At 53.5% G+C, this 22,661-nt stretch overlaps 1 long non-coding RNA gene across 1 annotated transcript; it reads left to right on the forward strand.

Annotated features, from left to right (window-relative positions):
• The first annotated feature begins 555 nt into the window (after positions 1-555).
• Positions 556-13,451, forward strand: LOC144739994 (uncharacterized). The gene is made up of 3 exons (XR_013589548.1): positions 556-659; positions 12,924-13,048; positions 13,228-13,451. It is a non-coding gene; the product is annotated as an uncharacterized LOC144739994 (long non-coding RNA).
• Positions 13,452-22,661: the final 9,210 nt, after the last annotated feature.

The following is a 22,661-nucleotide window of genomic DNA, read 5'->3' on the forward strand; positions in this document are numbered from 1 at the left end:
TCCATCAACCACTCATTCAGCCACTCACTCAACCATTCACTCACTCACTCACCCAGCCACTCACTAAACCAATCAGTCACTCAATCATGAATTAAACCGCTCACTCACTCAACCCCTTACACACAGGCTCATCACCTGTGTCTCAACCATCTTACTGAGTAACATAACTCTTTTTTTAGAAGTGACCTGGCCACAAATGATAGGTCAACAACGTTCCTTATGTGGAAATTTATAGTAGCCAACTACTCTAAACGCCTGTTTCTAAATGTGTAGGGAAAATCCAGAGGACCAGAATAAAAATCCACTTGACCACGGAGAGAACATGCAAACTCCAAATATACAGGTGTCAGGGTTGGGATCTAACCGACAACATCCTGTATACCAGACGAGGTAGTTAACATTATATCCGGGCAAGCCGTACATCGAGCTGGAGTGGACCATGCGGTCCATCCCTATCGCGTGAGTGGCTCTAACTGTTGTTATTGTGTTCATATGTGTGTGGTCTGCTTGTGTGTATGCGTGTGCCGCACTGCGCTATGAACCCAACTTGACCAGGCTGTTGCCCCACTCGCCCGACTCGTTGAGAGGCTTGCCCACCCCCCAGGGCGTTGTCGTGAAGATACCGCTGGGAGGAAGAATATCTCACAATACTGGAAGAGGTGAGGACTACACAGTGATTAACTGAGTGGGTGTGTAGGTGAGTCGGTGGGTGAGTCGGTGGGTGAGTCGGTGGGTGAGTCGGTGGGTGAGTCGGTTGGTGAGTCGGTTGGGTTAGTCGGTGGGTGAGTCGGTGGGTGAGTCGGTGGGTGAGTCGGTGGGTGAGTCGGTGGGTGAGTCGGTGGGTGAGTCGGTGGGTGAGTCGGTGGGTGAGTCGGTGGGTGAGTCGGTGGGTGAGTCGGTGGGTGAGTCGGTGGGTGAGTCGGTGGGTGAGTCGGTGGGTGAGTTCGGTGGGTGAGTTCGGTGGGTGAGTCGGTGGGTGAGTCGGTGGGTGAGTCGGTGGGTGAGTCGGTGGGTGAGTCGGTGGGTGAGTCGGTGGGTGAGTCGGTGGGTGAGTCGGTGGGTGAGTCGGTGGGTGAGTCGGTGGGTGAGTCGGTGGGTGAGTCGGTGGGTGAGTCGGTGGGTGAGTCGGTGGGTGAGTCGGTGGGTGAGTCGGTGGGTGAGTCGGTGGGTGAGTCGGTGGGTGAGTCGGTGGGTGAGTCGGTGGGTGAGTCGGTGGGTGAGTCGGTGGGTGAGTCGGTGGGTGAGTCGGTGGGTGAGTCGGTGGGTGAGTCGGTGGGTGAGTCGGTGGGTGAGTCGGTGGGTGAGTCGGTGGGTGAGTCGGTGGGTGAGTCGGTGGGTGAGTCGGTGGGTGAGTCGGTGGGTGAGTCGGTGGGTGAGTCGGTGGGTGAGTCGGTGGGTGAGTCGGTGGGTGAGTCGGTGGGTGAGTCGGTGGGTGAGTCGGTGGGTGAGTCGGTGGGTGAGTCGGTGGGTGAGTCGGTGGGTGAGTCGGTGGGTGAGTCGGTGGGTGAGTCGGTGGGTGAGTCGGTGGGTGAGTCGGTGGGTGAGTCGGTGGGTGAGTCGGTGGGTGAGTCGGTGGGTGAGTGTGTTAGAGAAGTGGGTGTGTTGAATGTGAGTGAATAGATGAGTGTGTGGAGGAGTGGATTGTTGAGTGAGTCGTTGGGTGAGTGAGTAGGTGGGTGTGGGTTAGAGATTGAGTGGGTGGTCGGTGATTGTGTGAATTAGTGGGTGGGTGGGTGAGTGAATGGTTTGAAGTGATTGAGTGGGTGAGGGAGTGGGTGAGAGGTGGGTTGGTGAGTGGATTAGTAAATTGGTGGGTTAGAGATTGAGTGGGTGGGTAATTAGGTGATTGGGAGGGTGAGTGGGTGAGTGGCTTAATGGGTGAGTAAGTCGGTGGGTGAGTAGGTGAGTGCCTGGATAAGTGAGTGTATGGGAGCAGGAGTGGGTGGATGGTTGATTAGGTGGGTGAATAGGTGAGTGGGTGGTGGGTGGGTGAATTAATGAGTGATTGCTCGAGTGAGATCGTGGGTAGTTCAGTGCGATATTGTGTGGGGGAGTGGGTGAGTGAGGGGTTGAGTGAATAGGTTAGTGGGCGGGTGAGTAGATTGTTGGGTGAGTGGGTGGGTGAGTCAGTTAGTGGGTGGGTGAGTGAATATCGAAGGTTGAGCAGGTGAGTTAGTGTGTGATTGGGTGGGTGGATGAGTCAAAGAGTGAGGCACCACGGTGGTGAGATGTTAACTACCTCACCTAGTATACAGGATTTTGTGAATTCGATCCCATCCCTTCCACCTGTATATTTGGAGTTGGCATGTTCTCCCCGTGGTCGTGTGGATTTTTCTCCGGGTCCTCCAGGTTTTCTCTCCAGATTTAAAATCAACATGCATTTAGAGGATGTGGCTGCAATGAATGTCTTCATGATAATCCACTTCGTTAACCTATCATTTGTAACCAGGCCACTTCTGAAAAATATTAATTTAGTTATCTGAACCTTTTCAGGTAAAATAAAAAATATTGTTTAATTTAGTTTATTGGGTGGGTGAGTTGGTAGGTGTGTTATTGAGTGATTTGGTGGGTAGGTTAGAGATTGAGTGGGTGAATGGGTGGGTGTGTGAGTGGGGGTGTGAATAGTTGAGTAGGTGAGTGGATGAGTAAATGGTTGAGTGAGTGGATTAGAGATTGAGTGGGTGGCAGGGTGAGTGGGTTTGTGAGTGAGTTGGTGGGTGTTTGAATGGGTGAGTGGGTGGAGTGCCGTGGTGGCGAGCTGTTAACTACCTCGCCTTTTGTACAGGAGGTCGTAAATTCGATCCTGACCCTGACGCCTGGTCGCGTGGAATTTTCTCCAGGTGCTCCGGGTTCTCCCTCCACATTTAAAAACATGCAATTATAGAATTTTATATTTGTGGTCAAGTGGTTTTTGAAAAATATATATATAGCTGAGTGCCTTACCTGGTAAAATCAAAAAGCGTAATTTTAATTTAGTGTGCAGATGAGTGGCTGGGTGGGTGAGTGGATGAGTGAGTGCGATGTTTGATGGGTAGTTGGTCAGTGGCTGGGTGAGTGAGTGTGGGCTAGAGATTGAGTGGGTGGCTTGGTGAGTGTGTGCTTGGCTCGGTGGTTGAATGAATGGATGGTTGAGTTAGTGGGTGGGTGTTTGAGTGTGTGTTATCGTGGGTGGGAGAGTCAGAGAGTGGAGTGCCATGTTGGCAAATTGTTAACTATCTTGCCTGGTATTTTTAAGTTCGTAGGTTCGATCCAAACCCTGCTTCTCAAAACAATCTATATAGCTCAGTGGGCCTTACCTGGGAAAAAAAATGTTTGATTTAGTTAAGGGTGTTGGTGAGTGGGCGGGTGGTTGAGTGCATCAGTGTGGGTTTGAGATTTAGTGGGTGGCTTGGTGAGTGGGTAAGTTCGAGTGACTCAGTGGTTGAGTTTGTGGGTGGTTACGTTAGTAGGTGATTAAATTAGTGGGTGGGTCAATAATTACGTTGGTAGTGGGTGAGTGGCTGAGTGGCTGAGGGAGTAGGCGGGTGGTTGGCTGGGTGAGTAGGTGGGTTATAAATTGAGTAGGTGGCAGGGTGAGTGGATCTGAAAGTGGGTGAGTGAGTAGGTGCACGGCTGGGTGAGTTAGTGAGTGGATGGATGAGTGAGTGGGTGAGTGTGTGGGTGCATGGATGTGTGGGTGGGTGAATGTGTGTGGGTAGGAGGTTAGTTGGGTAGTGCGTGAATGGGTGGGTTAGAAATTGAGTGAGTGGGTTAGTCACTGGGTGAGTGAGTGGATGGGTGGGTTTGTGAACTTTGGTTAAGAGATTGAGTCAGTAGCAGGGTTTGTGTGTGGTTTAGAGATTGAGTGGGTGGTTGGGTGAGTGGGTGGATGGGTGAGTGGGTGGGTTAGAGATTGAGTGGCTCGGTGAGGGAGTATTGGGTGGGTGAAGTGAGTTGGTGGGTCGGTGAGTGCGTGGGTGGGTGATTCAGTAAGTGGGTGAGTGAGGGGTTGGGTGAGCGATGGGTTGAGTGGGTGTGTTTTTTGTTCGTGAGTTTGTGGGTGGGTGAGTGGTTCAGTTAGTGGTTGGGTGAGTAAGTGGGTGGGTGAGCAAGTGAGTGAATGGGTGTGTTGGTAGGTGAGTGTGTAGCTTGGTGAGTGGTCGTAGGGTGAGTGGGTGGGTGAGGAAGTGGTTAACTGAGTGAGTGGTAGGGTGGGTGAGTTGTTGACTGAGTGGGGTCAGCGAATGGGTGGGTGAGTTGTTGACGGAGGTTGAGTGGGTACGTTAGCGTGTGAGTGATTGGATGGGTGAGTCAGAGAGTGAGGCGCCAAGGTGGTGAGATGTTCACTGCCTCGCCTAGTATACAGGAGATTGTGGATTCGATCCTGACCCTGTCGCCTGTATATTTGGAGTTTGCATGTTCTACACATGGTCGCGTGGATTTTGCTGCAGGTCCTCCGGGTTTTCTCCTCTGCATTTAGAATCAATATGCGTTTAGAGGATTTGGCTGCAATAAATGTCTATGTGATAAGCCACTTCGTTTATCTATAATTTGTTCAGGGGTCTATTCTGAAAAGGATCTATATAGCTCAATGGGCCTAAAAAGTAGTTTAGTTTAGGGGGTAGGTGGCTCGTTGGGTCGGTAGGTCTGTTGCAGGTCGAGTAGGTGGCAGGGTGAGTGGGTGAGTAGGTAAGTGGCTGGGTGAGTGGGTGGGCTGGTGAGTGTGTGAGTTAGAGATAGAGTGGGTGGATGGGTGGGTGTATGATTAGGGGAGTGAAATGGTGAGTGGATGGGTGAATTAATTGTTGAGTGAGTGAGTCAGTGAGTGGGTGTGTAGGTGGGTGCGTAGGTAAGTGGTTAGCACGGTGTGTGGGTCTTTGAGTGGGTATGTGGCTGAATGGGTATGTGGCTGAATGGGTATGTGGCTGAATGGGTATGTGGCTGAATGGGTATGTGGCTGAATGGGTAGGTGAGTGGGTATGTGGCTGAATGGGTATGTGGCTGAATGGGTAGGTGAGTGGGTATGTGGCTGAATGGGTATGTGGCTGAATGGGTAGGTGAGTGGGTATGTGGCTGAATGGGTAGGTGAGTGGGTATGTGGCTGAATGGGTATGTGGCTGAATGGGTATGTGGCTGAATGGGTATGTGGCTGAATGGGTAGGTGAGTGGGTGGCTGCGAGTCAGAGTGGAGCCCCATGGTGGCGAAATTTTAACTACCTTGCCTTTTGTACAGGAGGTTGTGGGTTCGGTCTCGATCTTGATGCCTGTATAATTGGAGTTTGCATGTTCTCCTCGTGGTTGATGGATTTTTCTCCGAGACCTCTGGGTTTTCCGTCCATATTTATCAACATGAATTTAGATGATCTGGATGCTATAAATATCTACGTGATAATCCACTTGATTAAACCATAATTTGTGGCCACGTTGCTTCTGAATAAGATCTATATAGCTCTGTGGGCCTTACCTTGTAAAAACAAAATTGTTTACAGTTGGGTGAGTGGGTGGTTGAGTGCGTAGGTGGGTGGGTGAGTTGGTGGGTGGGTTGTTGGGTGATTGAGTTAGTGAGTGCATGTGTAATACCGTTGAGGACTCTTGGACGCCGGGGTTGAGGCACACGTATTCATTCCGCAACAGTTGTCACAACCGCGGACATACAACACTGGAGGGGGTATCGGCCCCCTCACCCGGCTAGCTGGGAATACACTGCTAGCTATCTCTGACCTACCTCCTAGTCCTCCACTAATGGGCTAGGGGAGGCTGTCTGGCCCGACACTGGTAAGTCGGGCTACGGTACCCGGAGTCCCAGAGCACTAGCTGGCTCTGTCCTGCGCGGCCCTGACAAGGGCGGCGTCCCAGGGGAGTCCAGGGCTCTAGCTAGACGATCTTCGGTCTTCACTGGTTTAGCTTTAACATTCTGCCCCGAGCCCTCTGACACATCCCCCTTTATACTCAACCCCCGCTGAGGGGTGGGGCCCCGGGCTGCCTGGTACGGACGTCGTTGAGAGCACCCCCCCGTGCACTCACGTAGCCCCGCCCACTGTGTTTGTTTCCCATAAGCTGCCATGCATAACGGCTCTCTCTCTAACACCCCTACACATGTGTAGGTGGGTGCGTGGATGAGTGGTTTAGTGCGTGGGTTAGAAATTGAGTGCGTGGCAGGGTGAGTGGGTTTGTGCGTCGGTTAGTTGGTGGCTTTAGTAGTTGAGTGGGTGAGTCAAAGAATTGAGCGCTACGGTGGCAAGATGCTATACAGAATGTTGTGGGTTCGATCCCGACCCTGACGCCTGTATATTTCACTCCACATTTAGAAACATGTAATAAGAGGAATTGGTTGCAATAAATGTTACAGTGACTTTGTTGAACTATCATTTGTGGTGAGGATGCTTCTGAAAACAATCTTTATAGCTCAGTGCGCCTTACCTGGTAAAAGAATATCTCACATTACCAGAAGAGGTAAGGACTACATATAGAGTGGGAGATTAACTGGGTGGGTCTGTGAGTGTGGGTCAGTCATTGAGGAAGTAGGTGAGTGAGTGTTAGAGATTGTGGGTGATAGGGTAAGCCATGGGTGACGTGAGTGGGTGTGTTGTTTGGGAGTGAATAGACGAGTGGTTGGGTGAGTGGCTGGGTGAGTGGGTGGGTGGGTAGGTGAGTGGGTTAGAGATTGATTGGGTGAGTTAGTGGGTGGCTGAGTGGGTGGGTGGGTGAATGGGTTTAGAGATTGAGTGGGTGGTGGGTGGTTGGGTGAATGAGTGGGTGTGTGGATTTGTGAATGGTTGAGGTGAGTGAGTGGGTGGGTCTGCACGTGAGTGGGTGTGGGAGTGGGTGAGAGGTGGGTTGGTGAGTTGGTGAGAGGATTAGTGAATTGGTGGGTTCGAGATTGCGTGGCTGGGTGAGTGAGTCGGTTAGAGATTGAGTGGGTGGCAGGGTAAGTGGGTGGGTTGCTTAATGGGTGTGTGAGTGGGTGGATGAATAGGTGAGTGGATAGGTGCATGGTTTAGTGGGTGGGTGAATAAGTGAGTGGGTGGGTGAGTGGATTGTTGCGTGAATGTGTGGGTGGTTGAGTTTTTGGGTAGATGGGTGTGTGAATATGGGAGGTGAGTTCGTGTGTTAGTGGGTGGGTGAGTCGGAGAGTGAGGCACCATGGTGCCGAAATGTTAACTACCTCGCCTAGTTTACAGGAGGTTGTGGATTTTATCCCAGCCCTTCCGCTTGTATATTTGGAGTTTCTATGTTCTCCCCGTGGTCGCGTGGAATTTTCTCCAGGTTGTCCCTCCACATTTGAACATGCATTTATATAATTTGGTTGCAATAACATTCTACGTGAAAAGCCACTTAATTGAACTGTCATTTGTGCTGAGGTGGCTTCCAACAAAGATCTATAGCTCAGGGCCTTACCCAGTAAAATGAAAAACAATTAAATATTCGTTTATTGTGTGGATGAGTGGGTGCGTGCGTGAGTGGGTGCGTGGGTGGATGAGTGAGTGGATGGGGTGATGCGTCGTAGGTGAGTCGCTGAGTGAGTGAGTGGCTGGGTGCATGAGTGTGAGTTAGAGATTGAGTGGGTGGCTTAGTGAGTGGGTCAGTGTATGAATGGCTCAGTAGTTGAGTGAGTGAGTGGGTGATTGAGTGAGTGGGTGAGTGTGTGGGTTAGTGGGTGGGAGAGTCAGACAGTGGGGCGCCACGGTGGCGAGATGTTAACTACCTCGCCTGGTATGCAGAACGTTGTGGGTTTGATCCCGACCCTGACACCTGTATATTTCCCTCCACATTTAAAATCAACAAGCATTTATAGGATTTGGCTGCAATACATGTGAAGTATTGGAAAATGACGGCAGGAAACTCCTTGACGGGAACACACTTCTTTTATTAAATCTTGACTTGTAACGATACAACGCGTGGCCTCTCTTCTTCACAATGCGGTCACCATACAACGGTACAACTCGTGACCTCTTCTCTCCACCCTACGCTTCTCTTGACTCTCTTAGATTCTGTGCTGCTGGCTCTCTGTGCCTCGTGTAGACTCCGCGCCTCGGCTACACTCTTCTCTCGTCTCGTGTAGACTCTGCGCCTCTGCTACACTCTCCACTCGCCTCGTGTAGACTTTGCATCTCTCTCTCTGGCTACACCGTATGCATACTCGGCTCGTGTAGACCTTTCTCTCTCTCTGGCTACACCGTATGCATACTCGGCTCGTGTAGACCTTTCTCTCTCTCTGGCTACACACTATACATCACTCAGCTCGTGTAGACCGTTCTCTCTCTCTGGCTACACACTATACATTACTCAGCTCGTGTAGACCGTTCTCTCTCTCTGGCTACACACTATACAGTACTCAGCTCGTGTAGACCGTTCTCTCTCTCTGGCTACACACTTATACCTTACTCTCCTCTACTCTCCATTACTCTCCATTACTCTCCTCTCCGGGCTCTATCTCTGCACCTTCGTCTTCATTCTTAGATGGTTCCACTTCTGCCCCCTGCTCCTCTGTGCATCACCTTATATACCTCTTCTTCCCGGGAGACGGAGCGGATGCGGACCTCAACGTCGGCACCGCTCCTCAGTTACCCAATCCCCACGCGCTATCTCTACGATCCGGTTCCGCTCAGCGCGTGTTTCCACTCCCCGACCAATCACACCGCGCTGCTACCCGATCACTCCCTCTGGGCGCGTCACCGGCACACAGCCAATCAGCAGCACTACCCCCACCCGAGCACTGACGCCTGCTCCTCCCCGTCAGCGCGCGTCACCACACACACACCCGTACATACGCGCTGGCACACGACGTATACACCCAGCGCGTATCACCACTACACATGTCATAAGCCACTTCGTTGACCTATAATTTTTAACCAGGTCATTTCTGAAAAAGATGTGTAGCTCTGTCGGCCTTACCTGGTAAAATAACCACAATTTAGATTTAGTTTAGTGTGTTGGTGAGTGGGCGGGTGAGTGCGTGGGTGGGTGGGTGAGTGGGTGAGTGTGAATGGCTCGGTGGTTGAGTTAGTGGGTGGTAGTGGTTGGTTGAGTTAGTGGGTGGTGGAATGTTTTGGTGGTTGAATTATTGGGTAGTTGAGTGATGGGTGGGTGGGTGAATAATTACGTGGTTAGTGGGTGAGTTGCTGAGGGAGTGGTTGGGCGAGTGGGTGGGTTAGAAATTGAGTGGGTGGCATGGTGAGTGGATGTGTATGTGACTGGGTGAGTAGGTGAGTGGCTGGGTGAGTATGTGAGTGGATGGATGAGTGAGGGGGTGAGTGGGTTTGTGGATGAGTGAATGTGTGGGTAGGAGGTTACGTGAGTAGTGGGTGGGTTATAAATTGAGTGAGTGGGTTAGTGACTGGGTCAGTTGTAGTTGAGAGAGTCAGTTTAAAAGTGAGTTGGTGGGTTAGAGATTGACTGGCTCGGTGAGTGAGTGCTGGGTGGGTTAGTGAGTTGTTGGGTGGGTGAGTGTTAGTGGGTGGATGATCGACTGGGTGGGTGGTTGAGTGAGTAGATAGGTGGGTGGGTTGCAGTGACGTGTGGTGAGGTCTGGCTGGGGAGGCACTGGCTTGTGTCAGAGCCAGATTCACACACTGAGGGGGACGTGGCCTCACGGAGGGGGGCGTGTTAGACGCATCCCCCTCAGTGAGGCAAATGTGATGGCTGCCTCCCCTGGTGCTTTTTCATTGCAGTTTCATGACGAGACCAGCGAGCCTAAATATCTTTATACACATACGTGAAATAAGTTACCTGGAGTATGGAAGGCGAGGACATGAAATGAAGGGGTCTACAAACATTACATTGGTGACATACTGAGATAGTAACAGGCACGCGCTTATTGCCCGCGCTCCATCCAGTTACTGAGGGGTTGCGTAATCAGGGGAGGCTGAGCTCGTCGCTGCCTCACCTATCGTCTCTTCCTGTATTTGCAGCGGAGCTCCGCAATTTGGCGATTTTGACTATAAAAATGATTGGAATCGTACAGAAATGACATTTATAACACAGATCAGTGGAAATTTTTTTATTTTATTATTTTTTACTTTTCATTAAAACTATTGTCATTGGAGTATGACAGGTGAGGCTCTGCCTCCCCTGACCGCACGTCGCTGGTGGGTTGGTAGGTTGGTGAGGAAGTGAGAGAGTTAGTGGGTACGAGATTGAGTGGGTGGCAGGCTGAGTGGTTGAGAAGATGGGTGTGCTATTTCATGGGTGAGTGAGTCGGTAAGTGAGTGGGTGAGTGGGTTTTTGTATGGGTGAGTGCTTCAGTGGGTTCATGAGTGAGTGGATGGGTTATTGAGTGAGTGGATGGGTATTTGAGTAAGTGGTATGAGTCAGTAAGTGAATGGGTGGGTGTTTGGGTGAGTGGCTGGTGGGTGGGTGGGTAAGTTAGTGTAGGAGGTTGAGTGGGTAAGTTAGTGTGTGAGTGGGTGGGTGGGTGAGTGAGTCAGAGAATGGGGCACCACGGTGATGAGACGTTAACTACCTTGCATAGTATACAGGAGGTCATGGAATTGATCCCGACCCTGCCGCCTGTATATTTCGAGTTTGCATCTTCTCCCTGTGGTCACGTGGATTTTTCTCCGGGTCCTCGGGGTTTTACCTCTGCATTGAGAATAAACTTGCATTCAGAGGATTTGGCTGCAATAAATGTATATGTGATAAGCCACTTTGTTTACCTGTCATTTGTAACAAGGTCGCTTTTGAAAAATATCTATATGGTCTGTGGGCCTTAGCTGGTACAATGAAAAATAGTTCAGTTTTCGTTTATTTGGTGGGTGATTGGTTGGTGGGTGATTGATTGAGTGCGTGGGTGGTTGGGTGGGTGAGTCGGTAAGTGGCTGGGTGAGCGGGCGGATGAGTGTGTGAGTTAGAGAGTGGGTGGGTGGATGGGTGGGTGTGTGAGTGGGGGAGTGAATAGGTGAGTGGGTGGGTGAGTGGAGTCTAGAGTGAGTGAGTGAGTGGGTTGGTGGGTGGGTCGTTGAGTTAATGAGTGGGTGTGTAGGTGGGTGCACAGGTATGTTCTTGAGTGGCTGTGTGTGTGCATGACCAAGTGAGTTAGCGGTTGAGTGGGTGGCAGGGTGAGTGGGTGAGTGAGTGTGTGGGTGGCTTTCGTAGTTTAGTGGTTGGGTGAGTCAGATAATGAGGCGCCACAGTGGCGAGATGCAAACCCCCTCGCGAAAGACGACGTGTTAAACTGGTATATTGGAATTCGTAGGTTTGACCCCAACCCTGATGTCTGTATATTTGGAGTTTGCATCTTCTCCCGTGGTCACGTCGATTTTCCTCTGATTCCTTCGGGTTTGTTTAACACGTAGACTTTCGCGACCAATATCATCCATAATAGAGGTTTCTTTTTTGGGTTAGATCGCATAAATATATAAATGTGTCGTTAAAACCCACCACCACCCGACACAGCCAACGAGTAAGGGTTGTCAGAACATGCCAATTTGTAACTAGTACAGCTCACGGTGTGTTGGAGAGTCAAGCCACAACATTTACAATATGAGTACGACGTTTCGCCAGTAATTACAACTAGCTTCATCAGGCAACAGCCAGATTTGTGGAGACATTCACCTGTTGCGTTCCTTATATAGAGGCGTAGATGTGGTGCCTGTTTTTATCATTTGCCTGTTATCAAGTTAAAAGTAGAAATAGTTATTATTGTTGTAATCACGTTATAAGTAGAAATAATTATTGTTATCAAGTTCTAAGTGGATATAATAATTACTGTTCTCATTCGCCTGTCGTTATCATTTGCCTGTTGTTATTTTTCGCCTATTGTTATCAAGTTAGAAGTAGAAAGTTATTATTGTTGTTATCATTCGCCTGATGTTGGTAGTGCACGTCTCTAATCCAGCACTGTGGAAGGTAGCGAGGGCTGGTGAATCACCGCACAATGATGTTGGCAAATCACCTTCCCGTGGGCGTCGAGGTGCCATAACCTGACTTGCCAGGAGAAGGCAGTAGAGCAAGTGGACTAATCGCCATCTTCACCTGTACAGGGATAGAGTGTTTCATCCTCACACGCATGGGTTTTCTCCGGGTACTCGGGTTTCCCCCACTGGTATAAACACTCGTCATTAATTAGCGCATAATGCCTCCATAGAGGACCGCAGAGCTTGGACAATTGTTGGAGCTGGCTCACCACGTGGCTTCCTTCCTGCACGGCTGTGGTTCCTCATGCCTCTGAGTCGTTCTTGTGCGCGCTATAAAACTTAATTATTACTATTATTCGCCAGGCGGTGGTGTTGTAAGCCTGTAATCCAGCAGTGGAAGGCAGCAAGGGTGAGTGGATCACACAGTGAATGTTGTGAAACCCCCTTCCCGTGGGCATCGAGGTGCCTTCTCCTGGCTGGCTGGCCAGGAGAAGGCAGTACAGAAAGTGGGATAATCGCCATCTTTGCCTGTACGGTTTAAAGTACTGCCCCTCGTATCCGTGGGTTTTCTCCAGGTGCTCCGGTTTCCTCCACTTGACTGTGACTCAGTGTGGATTTCCTGGAGTAAGTCTATTTTATTATTATTATTAGAACAGCATTTCTTGTGTATATGTAGTGGGTTCCCACAGAGACTGGAGACGTTGCTTAGAGGCAACACGGTTTATTTAAATCTTATAACAGAAGCCCCTTTTACTCCCACTACTTGGGGAGGTATGGCCTCCGGGCTAACGTGCCCTATAACTGGGGCTACGGGCTCTGAGTCCTCCGACTAAGGGTGGCCTAAGGGAGGCTATGCTGACCCGACCCAGCCAAGGTGCGGGTCTCGACCACTGGTCCGTGCTCGGCCCCGGCCCATAAAAGGACGTCGGGTCCCAGGGTCCCTGGGTCCCAGGGTCCCAGGGTTCTAGCCTAGCTGGTCTTCAGTCTTCGTCTTCAGAGCACTGCCTCGGGCCGTCCTGGGGTCCGTCTTTTATACCCACCTCGGGGACTCTCCACCCCCGGTACCGCCCCCTTTCTGGAACCTTCCAGGTGGCTCTGGAATAACCCCCCAACCCCTCACCTGGGGTCGGGGGGGGAACTCGGCCTCTCAACGGTCCCGGTTCTCTCTCTAACTCAGGGTGGCACCCCCTGTCGACTCGTGCCCGCAACTACAGGTAAGCATACAGTGTGGTGTGTGCTTTGCATTTCCGACGCTACATATACAGCAGGAAATACTCTACATAGAGAGAGCATTGCATCTGTGTGTGTGTACTGCATGACACACGGTGTACGGTGTGTAATGCACAGTGATGGGCTGCTGCTGCTGCACCTGTTGACGTTGATGTCGGGGCAGGCAGAGTCCTCGCTCCGGGTCCCGGTGGCGTTGCTCCGGGGGAACGTGCAGAAGAAGGCGTTGGCCAGGAGGCAGGCGGCCTGCTCCTGAGACATCGTCAGCATCAAGCCGGTGTCCCGGCGGAGCAGCGGCAGGGGCTGGGGACACGTGCGGTGCGCACGGCGCAGCGACGTCACACGCGGCAACGGGTGGCACGGGGTTGCAGAGGAGCAACGGCGCAATGGTAACACCGAAGCAGAGCACTGAGCCTGCAGCACTGGGATGCTGGGGTCTGGATCAAGGAGTTCTGAAATGCACGTAAACCAGATGATTGTTGTACACGTGAGGTTAATGGTGCAGCCCTGTAATTACTTGCTCATGCAACTGCTGGTGAAAGGACCCGCACTAGAGGGAGGTCTAGAGTGCCGATCCGGTGGGTATGTTTTGGCCAACTTTTCCACACTGACCATTCGTCTTGAAAGAGGTGGGAGTACTCGCCATTTAGCCCACTGCACGTGACCCACCGATGGACTGTGGGTGGACAAAACAGGGAATTGTAAGATCCCTGGTCAATGTTTTCAAGGCCAGGCTGGGAGATCGAACCGCGACATTTGAAGTCAATCGTGACAACCATCCCACAGTCATGGCAGCAGCCCTTTTGCAGAAATAAAATAAAATATTGGAGAGGGCTTCACACAAGAAACAAGAAGATTTAGTGGTTTGGACGTGGCTCTCCAATGAGTACAGAGAGGGTACCACAAGTAGCGGTGCATACTCGGGCGCAAGGAAATAGAAGCAGCGACAAAGAATGAGATAGATCGATGCAATAAAGAATTGGCAGTGGTGCACCAAGCACGACCCCTTGCTGAGCGCTGAAGCAGCAGCCCTCCCCCATCCCCGGACCCCTCCCCCCTCCCCCCACCCTCCCCCCACCCCCCACCCCCCACCCTCCCCCCACCCCCCACCCTCCCCCCACCCTCCCCCCACCCTCCACTTCTCACCCTGACGCCACACAACCCGTGGGTAGGCGATGCCCTCTGGTGGACAAGGCGCAGTACAGGCGGCAGCACGAGACGCCAGCAGTGTTGCTCTGCCAGGGTTACTCACCCGAACACCTCCGTACACTTACCTACACACACCTCTATACACCTCTATACACTCACACACACCTACACACTTACAAAGACAAAGATCCCCCGTATAGCCTTAACAGACTGTAGGGGCAAGTGCTGTTAGCGAGCACCTATGAACTACGCCGTCGAAATAGATGTTAAATAATGTGGGAGCCTGAGGACATCCCTGTCACACCCCAAGGTGTACAGGGGAAGGCTCTGATTCCCGGCCACGTAGTTTTACCCGGGCCCGCTCACCATCATGAAGGTCCTTAATGATCATGAGCAGAGGGTCAGGGACTCCGAAAGCACGAAGAACAACCCAGAGCCCAGGCCTATTGATGGTATCATAGGCCTTGACCAGGTCAATAAAGCAGAGATGAAGGTCTTGTTGGAATTCCCTATACCTCTGCTGTAGCAGACGGACAGAATATTTGGCATCTGTACAGGACCGCCCTTTCCTGAAACCGCATTGGGGTTCTGCAAGCCTCTCCTCAGCGTGCCTAGCAAGGCGATGTTGAATAATCCTTGCCAGGACCTTTCCCGGCACACTTAGGAGTGAGATGCCTCTGTAGTTGTTACAGTCTGTGCGGTCCCCCTTCTTAAAGAGGGGGACCACCAGGGCATCCTTCCAATCTTGCGGTACCCGTCCAGCGGTCCAGACTGTTGTTATGATGTCATATAGGGCAGTCTGTGCACAAGCGCCACCCTCCCTCAGCATTTTGCTTGGGAGATTATCTCTGCCCGGTGCCTTTCCTGTTCTCAGACTCCGGATCGCCTTCAGTACTTCCTCAACAGATGGCACCTCAGCCAGCCACTCACAGGGGGTGACCTCCTCCAATATTTGAGGCACCGCAGCCTCAGCAGGGTTATCCCCACTTTGTGCCATGATGTTTTCCTGGCTGAGAGATTTTCCCTCCCCCAGGACCTCACACACACCTATATATACTTACACACACACCTCTATACACTTACACACATCTACACACACACCTCTACACACTTACACACACCTACACACAAGTACCTCTATACACCTACACACACACCTCTATACATCTACACACCTACACAGACACCTCTATACACTCACACACACCTACACACACACACTTCTATACACTCACACACACCTACACACACCTACACACACACCTCTAGACACTTACACACACCTACACACACCTCTATACACTCACACACACCTACACACACCTCTATACACTCACACACACTGACACACACCTCTATACACTTACACACACCTACCCACACACCTCTACACACCTAAACACCTACACACACACCTCTACACCTAAACACCTACACACACCCCTCTTTACACGTACACACACCTACACACACACCTCTATACACTTACACACACCTACACACACACCTCTATACACTTACACACACACCTCTATACACTTACACACACCTCTATACACCTAAACACCTACACACACACCTCTATACACGTACACACACCTCTATACACTTACACACACACCTCTCTACACCTAAACACCCACACACACACCTCTATACGCTTACTCTCACCTACACACACACCTCTATACACGTACACACACCTACACACACACCTCTATACACTTACACACACCTCTATACACCTAAACACCTACACACACACCTCTATACACGTACACACACCTCTATACACTTACACACACACCTCTATACACCTAAACACCTACACACACACCTCTATACACGTACACACACCTACACGCAGGAGGAGGTGGTAGTGTAGGGGTCTTACGGAGGAAATATGTGTCGAGCTGATATGTATGGGATCCAACGGGAAACTAGCACAGTGGGCGGGGCTACGTCAGTGCACGGGCAGGTGCCCTCTACGACGTCCGCGCTTCGGACGTTACGATCCCCCGGGGCCCCACCCCTCAGGGAGGGGGATGTATAAAAGGGGAATGTATCGGGGGGCTAGAGAGAGTTGGGTTAGCTGAGAAGACGGAAGACGTCCGAGATAGAGCCCTGGTCTCCCCCTGCTACGCCGTCCTTGTCAGGACCGCGCAGGCTCGAGCCAGTGGCGTGGTGCCAGAGCCAGAGCCAGTGTTGGTCTGGACTCTGAGTACCGGGCCCGACTGACCAGTGTCGGGCCAAGATAGCCTCCCCTAGTCCACGAGAGGAGGACTCTGAGGCAGGCTAGGGTTAGCTAGGAGGTGTGTCCTCAGAAAGACGGGTGAGGGGGCCGATACCCCCTCAAGTGTGTATGTCACGACGGTTGTTGTAATAAACCTCAGTGTGCCTCAACCCCGGGTGTCGACCTGTATTCGACGGTACTACATCTGGCGTCAGAAGTAAAGAACAACGAACATGGACACGCGCCGAACAGCTCGGGCCGGGGTGCAGGAGGCGGAGGACACCGCGGGAAGTGCGGTACCAGAGACGGCTGATGGGGCCAACGAGCAGCCGGGACCGAATGCGTCCTTACCGGGGCATCGGGAGGAAGGGGAGTTGCTGTCCGACGGGCTGCGGCTGGCGCACGCGAGGTTGGCGGAGCTGCTATACGCTGCTGCCGCCACACTCGAGACCATCACTCGGCTGGGGGCTGCTGGACCACCGCGAGGCGAGGACAGCCGACGGCCGTTGCACCTTCCCGCCATTTCTACCGACGGCACTTTTGAAAGTCCCGCCATCGCCGCAGCAGCTGCCGAGGGCGTGGCCAACCTCAACTTGGGGTCCGACATCGACTCCGCTGGAGCTGCCGCGTCACCGCCTTCGGACGGAGCGTCACTATCTGCGCGACAGGCGATTACAGCTGCCGTTCGTGCTGATGCTCGGCCGAGTCGCGGGGACATCAAAGTGCGGCCCTCCACGGCGGCCGCGGCACTACACCAAAGGCTACCCCCGCTGAAGGAGTTCGTGGCTGAGGAGGGCGACTGGGGGGGATTTCAGCGGCGCTTCCTCGCGCATCAAGAGATGGCGGGGTGGTCAGACGACGAAGCCCTCTGCGCACTACCGGCGCTCCTTGACGGCGACGCCCTCGCCGCTCTTACGTCCGCATCGAGGGACAAGCGCTCTACTCTTCAGATGGCGCTGCAATTGCTGGCTGGGGTTTACGGACCCTCGGCGGAGTGTAGGCAGCGATTCTACGACCGCCAGCGGGGTGCGAAGGAGTCGCCCCTCGCCTACCGTACCAGCCTTCTGGCGCTCGCAAAGACGGCCTTCCCTCGTATGGATGACCAAGGCGTCGACGCCATGGTCACCGAGAAGATCCTTCTGCTGGCGGACGACCTGGACGTCGCCATCGTCGCGCAGGAGGACGTGGAGATGGGTTCCCTCCAAGCGGCGCGGCTCCTCCACGCCAACCTCCTGTCGCAGCGAAGGAAGGCCAGCAGGGCAGCTGCCGGCCGTACGGTGGCTGCCGTCACCTCACCGACGGAGGAGGTCTACGCCGCCGACTTCCGACAGCAGCAACGGATGGGAGCGCGGGCGGACCGGGATGGCCCGACCCGCCCCGACCGCCCGTTTTCACCACCTGCGCTCCCGCGCTGCTATAACTGCGGCGTCCGGGGCCACGTCGCCTTGGGGTGCCGTTCCCCTCGACAGCGGGGGACGACGCCTCGCCGGGACGCCGGCCCTCCTCCTCCTCCTCCCAAGCTCCACCGACATGACCCGGCGAGTCGCGGCACCCCACATGTTTGGCCAAAGCACACACCCGTTACACATGTACACACCGCAACGAACGGGGGGCCAACATTGCACACCATGGGGCCAACACGAACCACTATGGGGACCAAATTCGAACCAGCCCAGTGGTCCGTGTTGGCCCATCGCGTTCTAGCTGCGCCGTCGGGCTCGTCGGCCGTAGTAGGGTATATTGACGGGGTCGAAGTGCGTATCCTCGTCGATACAGGTGCGTCGGCAACCATCATTTCGGAACTAATATACAACATTCTCCCTGTCCAAAGTCGTCCCTTGCTACCGGTTAATGTGCCATTCTACGCTGCTAACGGGGGCTCACTGGGTATCATGGGGCAGATTCGCGCGCAAATTTCGATCGGTGATATTAAATTGTCCGGCCCTATTTTTGTGTCCTCCTCGCTGGCGGTTCCGTGCCTGCTGGGGACGGATTTCTTGGGCAAAATGCCGATTCGGATCATGATTAATCAGGGTTGCATTGAACTCCCGTCGGGACGGCGGATGGCGTTTTTGCCTTCCCCTACTATGGATCGTTCGGCGCTCGCGACGGTACCCGCGTTTGTAGTTCAGACGGTTCGCGTGCCGCCAGGGGCACAAATGTTGGTACCCCTGAAGCTTCGTAGGCCCTTCGCTAAGGGTGTTGGGAACCAGGGTGTCCTGCTCGGCCCATCTAGGGCTGGGGTTAGCGGGCCGCATTTGATTCCCGCTCAGACCATTGTAAGGGGGGACGGGGACCCCTTCATCGCGGTCCTCAATGTGGGGTCGCAGGCCGTGGTAATTCCCCAGGGGACCGTGCTTGCTCACGCAACGCCGGTGCCCTGTGAGGAGTCTGTCGCAAATCACGTGCATGCTGCCACTCTGCCGACTCCACATTCGGACACCGATGAAGGGTGGCTTGAGGCGCTTTGTGCGGGATCGACGGACCTGTCGGATGTAGAGCGTCAAAAACTTAGGACACTATTGCGCGAATTCGCCGATGTGTTTAGTCAAAACAAATTCGATCTGGGCTGCACCCATTTGCTGCGTCACCATATTGATACTGGTGACAGCGCGCCCATACGCCAAAATCCCTTCCGGCTGAGTCCCGCCGAGAAGGACCATGTCAAATCGGCTGTTGATGACATGTTAGCCGCCGATATCATTTCTCCCTCTACCAGCCCGTGGGGAGCACCGATCGTTCTGGTAAAGAAACAGGATGGATCGTTGCGGTTTTGCGTCGATTTTCGCCGCCTCAACAAAATTTCCGTTGCTGACGCATACCCGCTTCCCCGTATTGATGAATCACTCGACGCCTTGGCGGGGGCGCGATTCTTCTCCACATTGGATTTGCTTTCGGGATTCTGGCAGCTTCCTCTGGATGATGAATCTAAGCCTAAAACCGCATTCCGTACGCCACATGGTCTCTTCCAATTTAACCGGTTGCCGATGGGATTACACTCGGCGCCGGCGACTTTCCAGCGATTGATGGAATTGGTTTTGGCTGGATTGCAGTGGGATTCGTGTTTAATCTATTTGGACGACGTTATCGTCTTTAGCAGAACATTCGACGAGCATCTCCAGAGGTTGCGGGCCGTTTTCCTCAAAATGCGGGCTGCTAATTTGAAATTTAAACCCCAAAAGTGTCATTTGTTGCGCGAATCGGTACGTTATTTGGGGCACATCGTAGGGCGCTCGGGTATTGCTACCGATCCCGCCAAAACGCAGTGCGTCAGCTCCTGGCCGACTCCCACCTCGGTGAGAGAGGTCAGGAGCTTTGTGGGTTTCGCGTCATACTACCGACGCTTTGTCGCGGACTTTGCCACCATTGCTAAACCCCTGCACGCTTTGACGTCAAAGGGGGTCCGTTTCCATTGGGGACAGGAGGAGGAGGCTGCGTTTCGCTCACTTCGGGACGCTCTGGTTAATGCCCCTCCCCTGGTTTATCCAGATTTTTCAAAACCCTTTGTGCTCGATACTGACGCGAGCAACACAGGTATTGGGGGCGTGCTGTCCCAGGTGGTCGAGGGCGTCGAACGGGTGGTCGCGTACGGTAGCCGAGTGTTGTCTCCAGCGGAGCAACGATATTGTGTCACGCGTCGGGAACTGCTGGCAATTGTCTACTTCATCCAGCAGTACCGGCCGTATCTGTACGGACAGTGTTTCACCGTCCGTACAGACCATGCAGCGCTACAGTACGCCCTGCGAGTCCAACAACCATCGGGACAATTGTCTCGATGGCTGGAGGTTCTCCAGGATTTTGATTTTCAGACCACGTACCGTAAGGGCGTTCGCCACACCAACGCGGACGCCCTGTCACGCATGCCGACCACCCCCGAATGCGCATGCCTCCTGGGGTCGGGTCGGTGCAGGCATCCTGCTGAATTGCCTGTCCCGGTCTTGGCGGCTGCTGATGACGCAGCATCAATGACTAATTCTATCGCACAACAGGGTTCTGATTCCCTGTTGGGGTTGCCTGCTACGGAATGGGGCCGGTTGCAAATGGAAGATACTTCCCTCCTTGCATTGCGCCGCCGCGTCAGGGACCGGGGGCGGGGGAGGGGTGATGCCGACGCATGGGAAATGCTCGGTGGGTTGTTAATGCATTGGGACGGGAAATCCCATCGCCACCGGCTGGTGGTCCCTTCGGGGTTACGGGGTAGGGTGGTGTGGGCCGCTCACGAGCGCCTCCTCCACCTGGGTACCCAAAAGACCCTGGCCTTGGTCCAACTTGATTTCTTTTGGCCGGGCATGACAAGGGATGTCGGGGATCTATTAGCATCGTGCCCTAGATGTGCGCAGCGCAAACCACCAGCGAAGGAGTCGAACCCGCCCCTGCAATCTATCAGGGTTTCCCGGGTGAACGAACTCGTCGCGCTGGACATTCTAGGACCGTTCCCCGCCACCCCTAGGGGAAATAGGTATTTGCTAACCGGGGTTGAATATTTCACGCGCTGGCCTATGGCCTGGCCCCTGGCCAACCAGTTGGCGGCAGCCATCGTGGAGGCCTTTGTCCAGGGATACGTCCTTGACAAAGGTGCTCCCGAGAGGCTGCTGACCGACCAGGGTAAAAATTTTTCAAGCAAATTGCTCAAACAGGTCTGTGACATCCTTGGCACTAAAAAGATTCGCACCTCTCCATATCACCCACAAACCGACGGGATGGTCGAGCGGTTGCATCGTACCATCACGTCGATGCTGTCGCAGCACGTTTCTGACTCACAGACGGATTGGGATTTGAAAATTCAGGGGGTCCTGTCAGCATACCGGTTGGCCCCCCATACTGCGACGGGATTTTCCCCCTTTTTCCTTATGTATGGCCGCGAACCGGAGCCACCTGTTCAGGCCCAACTGCAGATCCCGGCGCCGCAAGGAAAAACTCAATTGGCCGAACACGTTAAATTCAACCTGGAAAAATTAACGGAGGCTCGGGATGCTGCCATGCAAAATTCTGCCAGGCGGCAGAGGGCTAATGAGCGCCTCAGAATGGGTCGCGCGCATGTAATACAGTGGAAGCCGGGGGACAGGGCATGGTTGCACTGTCCCCAGGTACCGCTCGCGTCCTCCTCTAAACTGCTGCGACCGTGGCGGGGTCCCGTCGAGGTGGTTGAGGTCCTGAGACCTCAGTGCGTGCGCATTCAATGGGGGAGGCGCCGGTGGTTTGTACACCCTGCCAGGCTAAAACCCTTCGTTGCGGTGCGAGATCCCACTACACACGCGCGTGGCCAAGCATGTGGGGGGGCGTCCGACTCAGAGGGGTCTTCTCCGTTGCTCCCGCCTAACGTGCTGCCGGCTGTCCCACCCCCAGGCGCACCGGGAGTGACGGGCTCACGCCCGACGACCCCCGCAGGTGATGCTGAGGGTCTTGCGACGTCGGCAACAGACTCGCTCTGTGATGAACACCTGCCGGCCAACGACCTGCCGGCCGACGACCTGCCGGCCGCGCCTGTCCCGTGTGACGGGCCTGCGGCGAGAACGCGCGCAAAAATGCGCAAACTCTTGTGAAAAAAAGAGAGAAGAAATTTTTTTTTTTTTGCGTCTTTTGTGGCTTCTCTTTCCGGTGTACATTCGCATGTTGTGCTCACGGTGTGGGGCGTCCGTGCTGTGTTCCCGGCACGTGCCGCGCTGCGTTGTACGATTATTGGGTGTGTGTTGTGTGTGTTGTGTGTGTTGTGTGTGTTGTGCGTCTTCTGTGGGGGGCTGGAGGGGGACTCCAGGTAAGGAAACACGTGTATATACGCTCGTCCTACGGTTTTCGTATTTATTCGCGGGGGGGGTTCGTCGGGTTATTTTTTTTCTTTCTTCCTGTTGTTCTGCTCGTTGCGTTATTGTTGAAAAAAATGAGGCACACGCTGGGGTATCGAGGGCTGAATAAACTTTTATTGTCGATGTTGCAGCCGGGACGGCTGCGAGCTGTACAGGGGGGGGTGATGTAGGGGTCTTACGGAGGAAATATGTGTCGAGCTGATATGTATGGGATCCAACGGGAAACTAGCACAGTGGGCGGGGCTACGTCAGTGCACGGGCAGGTGCCCTCTACGACGTCCGCGCTTCGGACGTTACGATCCCCCGGGGCCCCACCCCTCAGGGAGGGGGATGTATAAAAGGGGAATGTATCGGGGGGCTAGAGAGAGTTGGGTTAGCTAAGAAGAGAAGACGGAAGACGTCCGAGATAGAGCC

Source organism: Lampetra planeri, unplaced genomic scaffold, assembly GCF_965212315.1.
Source record: "Lampetra planeri unplaced genomic scaffold, kcLamPlan1.2.h2 scaffold_183, whole genome shotgun sequence".
Taxonomy (NCBI): domain Eukaryota; kingdom Metazoa; phylum Chordata; class Hyperoartia; order Petromyzontiformes; family Petromyzontidae; genus Lampetra; species Lampetra planeri.